Source organism: Humulus lupulus, chromosome X (assembly GCF_963169125.1).
Source record: "Humulus lupulus chromosome X, drHumLupu1.1, whole genome shotgun sequence".
NCBI classification, from domain to species: Eukaryota; Viridiplantae; Streptophyta; class Magnoliopsida; order Rosales; family Cannabaceae; genus Humulus; species Humulus lupulus.
Genome location: NC_084802.1, coordinates 191802991 through 191810909, shown reverse-complemented (window position 1 = coordinate 191810909; position 7919 = coordinate 191802991).

Here is a 7919-nt window from a genome sequence, read left to right as displayed (position 1 = left end):
TTCCTCTTTAAACCCTCGATCGTGGCGGTCGAGCAGCCGCATATGTACACATCGTCACCTAAGCTCTCCAACTCAAGGATGGTCCAGCTTTCTTTTGCCTTTTCTTGCACCACATAGCACCCGTGAGCCAAAGCTCATCAAGAAAACTCAATATGCTCATGAACAGTAATAACATGTTACTAAGTCATAATAGGCATGCCTAGCAATAATATCCCTATTCATGAATACAATTAAGTCCAAATAATGTTGGTTGTGGGCTCTGCCCTCCTGTATGGTTAACTATCAAGTCAATCCTAAACAGATGAGTGATTAACACTTTGAGATTATGATAATCATGTTGGGGCGTATAGCCCTAATAAGATGAGTGATTTAACACTTGAGGTTCTGATAACCATTCTGGGGCGTATAGCCCTAATAAGATGAGTGATTTAACACTTGAGGTTCTGATAACCATGCTGGGGCATATAGCCCTAATCAAATGAGTGACTGAGGAGTAAGTCACTAACTTAAACCAAATGAGTGACCATGGAGTCACTAGCTTAAACTAGATGAGTGACTAAGGAGTAAGTCACTAACTTAAACCAAATGAGTGACCATGGAGTCACTAGATTAAACCAGATGAGTGACTATGGAGTCACAAACTTGAATCAGATGAGTGACTAATGAGTGAGTCACTAACTTGGGCCCTGCACCCTTAGTGTAATGACCCAACTATTTCTAAGACATTGGACCATTAAAAACTACTAGACATAGCTACTATTATTTTGATACAAACATAGGCAATAACATAACTTTATTGAAAACCCAAAATAAATATTGTATCAATAATATAAAAGTATAAAATAAAATTGGATAGAGTATGGGATCCCATTGTTTACAAAACATAAAACATAACTTTAAATACTAATTGCAGAATTACATTAAGAAAACATAATTTAAAAGACTAAAAATAAATAACGTTGTCCTCGATCGACATGCAGTCCATTGAATCCATTCATCGTCAACACACAAGCCAAGTTGCCAAGAATCCTTCCGCCTCCATATTTATTTTCCTGCATCACACTAAAATAAAGGAGTGAGCCTAATGCCCAGCAAGGAAAATCTATTTTAACATAAATCATAAGCATAAGATTATATCATAAACATATACTAAAAAGCATATGACTATAAAAACATATATCATATAGGACTACAATGGCCATCATACTTCTTGGGGCTTGTTAACTAAGCAAGTCATATGCCCATAAATTTGTGGGGCTTGCTAGCTAAGCAAGTCATATGCCCATAAATTCTTGGGGCTTGCTAGTTAAACAAGTCATATGCCTAAGCACTATAAAACATATTCTTGGGGCTTGTTATCTAAACAAGTCATATGCCCAAGGACTATAAAACATATAACATAACATATATCATATCATAGCATAAAACATATCATAACATAAACATATAAACACATATATCTAGCCTATTTTCCTTACCAAAAGCCGGGATATTTGGGAACAAGAACGAGATTAGAACACTAAAGAAAAAGAAAAAGAACACTATAAACCAACAGTAAAATGGTGAGAATCTAAAGAAAAAGAGATGAAAAGGACACTAAACCATCAAAGAAGAAACTTACCAAGAAGAACCTTAAGTTTCAAGAACTTAAATACCTAATCAAGAATCAATAACAAGAGTTAGGATCTGAATAAAAGAAACTAAAGAAAACTATAGAATCATAAAGAACTGAACTTAAGGAATAAGAATACCTTGAATGACCTTATGGATTGGTCTAAACCTCAATACCGAATTCACACTATTTCTCACTTCCCAAGTCTTTAGAAAAGCTTTGAATGATAAAGCTTTTATCCCAAACCCAAATGTATCTCTCTATAGTAACACTAGCACCTTGGAGGCTCTGATTAAATGCTTGAAGAATGAAGAAAATGGCTTAGCACTAGGTCCTATTTATAGAGTTCAAGGGGTGAAACTAATCCCTTTTAATTTGAATAAATAAATGATTATAAAATGAAAAAGATTTGAATTTTCGTTCAACTGACACCCAGAACTCGGTCAAAATCGTTCAAAGGCATGTCTAATAGGTTAAGGGTATTTTTAAAATTAAAAAATCAAACTTTCAAAAATATATACATGGAGTCGATATATCGCCCCCTATAGACAGTATATCGCCTCCCCCTGTATTCCCAAGCCTCATTCGATCATTCGTGCAAAGTCGATGTGTTTTCCTTATCTTCCGAAGCGATATATCGGCCCCTATGTTGCGATATATCGGCATACGTTGATATATTCAACACATATTTGCACTTTTTCAACAAAATTTGAATTGGATAAACAGCTTTGACTGAGTCATAATACGATTCTAACAGCTGCTGGAAGGTTCTAAAGTTTCTAGATCTTTCTTTTATTAAAAAATATTCATCAAAATACTTAATTCCTTAATAACCATGGTTATGACAAGTGTCATGCTCTTAATAGTTCTATCTAAACCTTAGGTTATAATAAATAATATATCTAGGACCAGCAATATTAATCAAACCTTATGTTATAATTAATATTCTTAAACTATAGGTTAAACTTATAAAATCCATAACTGTTGCTATGAGTTTCCAACTAAGTCCCGACTTGAACTAAAATCCATGGTAACTAATATACTACTACTACTACCACTACCACTACCACTACCACTACCACTACCACTACTACCACCACTGCCACTACCACCACCAGTACTACTACCACTACCACTACCACTACTACTACCACTACCACTACTACCACTACTACCACCACTACTACTACTCCCACTACTCCCGCTGCTGCTGCCGCTACCACTGCCGCTGCCGCTGCTCCTACTGCTACTACTACTACCACTACCACTACCACTACCACTACCACTACCACTACCACTACCACTGCCACTGCCACTTCCACTGCTGCTGCCACTGCTACTACTACTACTACTACTGCTGCTGCTGCTTCTACTACTGCTGCTGCTGCTACTACTGCTGCTGCTGCTGGTACTGCTGCTGCTGCTGCTGGTACTGCTGCAACTGCTGCTACTGCTGCTACTGCTGCAACTGCTACTACTACTGCTACTATTGCTACTACTGCTACTGCTCCTGCTGCTACTGCTACTACTACTACTACTACTACTACTACTGCTGCTACTGCTCCTGCTGCTACTATTACTACTACTACTACTACTACTACTAATGCTACTGCTACTGCTGCTGCTGCTGCTGCTGCTGCTGCCTACTACTGCTCCTACCACTACCACTACCACTAACACTACCACTACCACTACCACTACCACTACCACTACTACTGCTACTGCTACTACTACTCCTACTGCTACTACTACTACTACTACTACTACTACTACTACCACTACCACTACCACTACCACTACCACTACCACTACCACTACTACTACCACTACGACTACGACTACCACTACCACTACCACTACCACTACCACTACCACTGCCACTACCACTGCTACTGCTACTACTACTACTACTACTACTGCTACTACTGCTGCTACTACTACTACTACTACTACTACCACTACTACTACTACTACCACTACCACTACCACTACCACTACCACTACCACTACGACTACGACTACGACTAAGACTACCACTACGACTACCACTACCACTGCCACTGCCACTGCCACTGCCACTGCCACTGCCACTGCCACTGCCACTGCCACTGCCACTGCTACTGCGACTGCTACTGCTGCTGCTGCTGCTGCTGCTGCTGCTACTGCTACTGCTACTGCTACTGCTACTGCTACTACTAATACCACTACCACTACCAATACCACTACCACTACCACTACCACTACCACTACCACTACCACTACCACTACCACTACCACTACCACTACCACTACCACTACTAATACCACTACCACTACCAATACCACTACCACTACCACTACCACTACCACTACCACTGCTACTACCACTGCCACTGCCACTGCCACTGCCACTGCCACTGCCACTGCCACTGCCACTGCCACTACCACTACCACTACCACTACCACTACTACTAAACATTTTGGGACTCTACACTTAGCCATGGGACGATGGAGTCACCTGGGCCTTCTGGCCCTCGCTATAAGTAACTAGCCTTTGGACTAGACAAGTGCTTTTGATTTTTCATCGAACTTGAGGTCGGTCAAGCATTAATGTTCATGATGATTCATTCAATGCTTATGTCGATTAGATCTAATATTTTTGGCTTGCATTAAACACGATAATACCATTCTTGAATCATAAGTCATCACCATACGACTAGTGCTCAGTACTACTGCCGAACTTGACTAATAAGCCACAGCGTCACAGCTAATACTGACACCATTGCTGATTCTGACTAATAAGTCACTTCCATTCACAAGTAAGCATGATTTACTAAGCATTTTATAAGCAATCAAAGTCCACATTTAAAACACTCAACATGCCTCATTAATAACCATGCATGTCACATATAGGGTGCAATTTTCTTACCTCTGGTTCAAGCGAGAAATAACAATTGAACGACCCTTGAGAACGGTCAATCCTTTGATCCCTTAGCGGTCACCTAGTCATAATCAAATATGGAATCCAATCAATAAAATAATTTAATAAAAGGTTCATAATCTAAAACCTCACTCCCAGGACTAATCCCGAGCTCTCAGGACTTCCAATCCACCTAAATGGGGTAGTGAAACCAACCCCCGAGCCCCCAAAGTCATCTCAAGCCCTAAAAATAGGCCTTGTTGAGAATGACCTAGTGCTAGGGTGCTGCTATGTAGCACTGTGGGTCTGTCCCATGTCAGAGAGAACCCTACTCTCTGGTCTGCCTAGCGTTGGGGCGCAGAAATGGCTCTGGGGCACCACTGACAGACCAGAAAAACTCTGGTCTTCTCCCCTGGGATTTCCCCTGAAAACCAGCTTCAAAACCAATCCCAAACATCATCCAAACCTATAATTTAACCCCAAAACTTCATTCATACCTCAACCTCATCAAAACCCAAGCAAACTTCTCCAAAAACCTCCATGAATTCTCAACTAACCACTTCAAAATTCTTAGCTGAAACTAAATGAAAAACAGAGTATAATCAAAGTTTCATGGCTGAATTCTTACCTCAAGCTTGAATTGAGTCCTCTGCAATGGTTGAACTAAGGTTCTAAGCTCCAAATCTTGATCTCCTAGCTTAAATCCTTCAATAACCCAAGCTTACAACCAAAACTTCCAAGAACAAGAGAGATAGAAAAATAACTGAGAAAGAGAGAGAGAGAGAGAGGATGATGATGATGCTCTGTTTTCTAAGGTTACCTTCAGGTGAGGGAAAAGGTGACTAAGTCACTGATTTTGGTTCAAAATGAACATTATGCCCCTAGGGTCAAAACACTCTCCCAAAGCCCATTAAGGGCAAAATAGTCCTTTCACCACTTATCCCGCTAATCATAATTAACGCCCTCCAATTCCCGTTATTCTCAAAATTCTCAAGTACCAATAAATCATATCCCATTACCCTTTAATTCCCGGTCATGTTCTAATCACCAAATTACCCCGAGACTCACCCCCGAGCCCCGAAATTAACCCCGTCATGACCAAACCGCTAACTAGCATTCAAAGATCGTCTCATGTCGAATAGCTCTAACAAATCCATAATATAATGTGGCCTCATCATAAATCACCAACATGCATGAAAATATACAAATGTGCCCTCAACGGGCCAAATTACCAAAATGCACTTATAATGAAAAATGGACCCATATGCATGCATTTATCATCATATAATAATATAATTCACATAATCATGCATATAATCATTTAATGGCATAATAAATCAATTATTGCCCTCCTGACCTCCAAATCAAGGTCCTAAACCTTATTAGGGATTTTGGGTCATTACAGAAATGAAGTTTAGGCTTGAGGAAAAATGCAGGAAAAATGGTGATTTTCTGGGTTTGGAGGCTTGAGTTGCGGCCCTGTTCTTCAGGCGCCGTGGCCCGTGTGTGTCAAAGAGGCCGGAAGCCTCTACTTTCCCAGGTGCGCCACAGCCTAAGGATTGGAGCGCCGCGTCCCGTGTCCCTCAACAGAGAGGCACTTTGCCTTTGACTTGAGTGCACTGCGACCCTTAAGGGGCTGGGCCGTGGCCCAAATTCTAAATATTGGTTGTTTGAAGGTTTTTAGCTCAGGAACCCAAAAGTTAAGGCTCCGGAAGGATTTTACCACCCGGATCGGTAGAATCCAAGGTCCCGGAGGCTAGAATTATATTATGAAGTTATTTATTAGATTAGAGCTTGATGGATGGCTATTATGATTATGTTGTGACTAGGTTTTCAATGAGGCTCGGGTTAGAGGACTGTGCTCGGGATTACGGTGCTCAGGAAGCTTGGGACACAGGTATGAAAATTGTTGTACCTGTAGCGCAGGGCGTGGCCCTATTATTTGTATTGCAGGTCATGGCCCTATGTGATTGAATTACAGGGCGTAGCCCTATTGTTTATGTTAGTATATGTTTAAATATTTGTTGATATTATGCTATGTATTGCATATTTGTGAATGAACGGCGAAGGCCAGGAATGACGAAGGCCGAAAACGGCAGGAAGCCAAGTATGGCAAGGGCCGGAAGCAGTGCTAGCACGCGGAGTGCAAAGCTAAGTACAGTAAGGGGCCGGGACGGCGTTGAGCACGCAGAGTGCGAGCGGTTAGGGCGAGTCCCTCTTAAGATGTTGGATTCATCCTCACGGTGAAGACCGCGAACCCAGGACCTGGTAAAGCGCCTGGGATGGCATGGCCGCTATGTGTTTAGCCTGTTGAATACTTTGTTATATGTTGTTGTGTTGATTTTTCTTGCTGTGCTTTGGCTCACAGGTGCTCTATGGTGCAGGTAAGGGCAAGGGGAAGGTCGACCAACCATGAGTACGGAGAGCGTGGAGTGATGAGTACATGTTCGGCCTACCTGGCCACCACGGCTAAGGTTATTTTTGGGAAAATGTATTGTAATAATTGTTTTGTCGCCTATGTCGACCACGTGTACATTTTGATCTGTAATATATTTTCTAAATTGAATTTTGGGATCCCAACTGTAAAACTTTCTGAGATTTCAATGAATAACCAAATGTTTTATATTTAATGTCTAGTAACAGATTTTATCTCAGTTTAGTCACTCTTTTAACCTAAAACCTCGATTAGCGAGTTAATGGCACGTTTTAAACTCACTTAGTAATGGCTCTAAGGAAGTAGGGCATTACACACACTCTCTCTCTCTCATTCCCTATTTGATTTTCTTGAGAAAAGCTTGGATTTGAAGAGAATTGGAGCTAAGATCTTGTTTGGGTAAAGCTAAGAGACAATTTAGTGATTGAGGTAATAATTCTAAGCTTGAATTCTGAAGTTATTTCTCTATTTTTATGGTGTTCTTGAGCTTGAGAGCTTGGTTAAGGATTTGAGTTTTTTTGTGGTGTTTTAAGTGTGTTAAAGCTTGGGTTTTACCACTGGTTTGGTGATAATATTGTACTGGGATTTGGTTTTGATTTTGGGATTGTTTGGTAATGATTTTGGTTGAGTTTGGGCTGAAGAAAAAACAAGGGTTCTGGGTTCATAGGGTCGCGTTGTGGCCCTGTTATTGGGCACGCGCGACCCGTGTGAACCCAGGGCCAAGAGGGGTTTCTGCCTAGGAGGCGCGTCGTGACCCTTAGGGGCAAGTTGCGGCTCGCGTCTCCTTCCGGCCAGGGTGAGGTTGCCTCTCTAGGAGGCGCACCGCGACCCCCAGGGTCAGGTCACGGCCAACCTGGTTAGATGTGGCCACCTTAGGTTTTAATGACGGGATTTCAAACCTAAAGGCTCGGGATCGAATCTACTACCCGTTTTGGTAGAATTCGAGGTCCCGGAGGCTAGGACTTGGTCCGAAA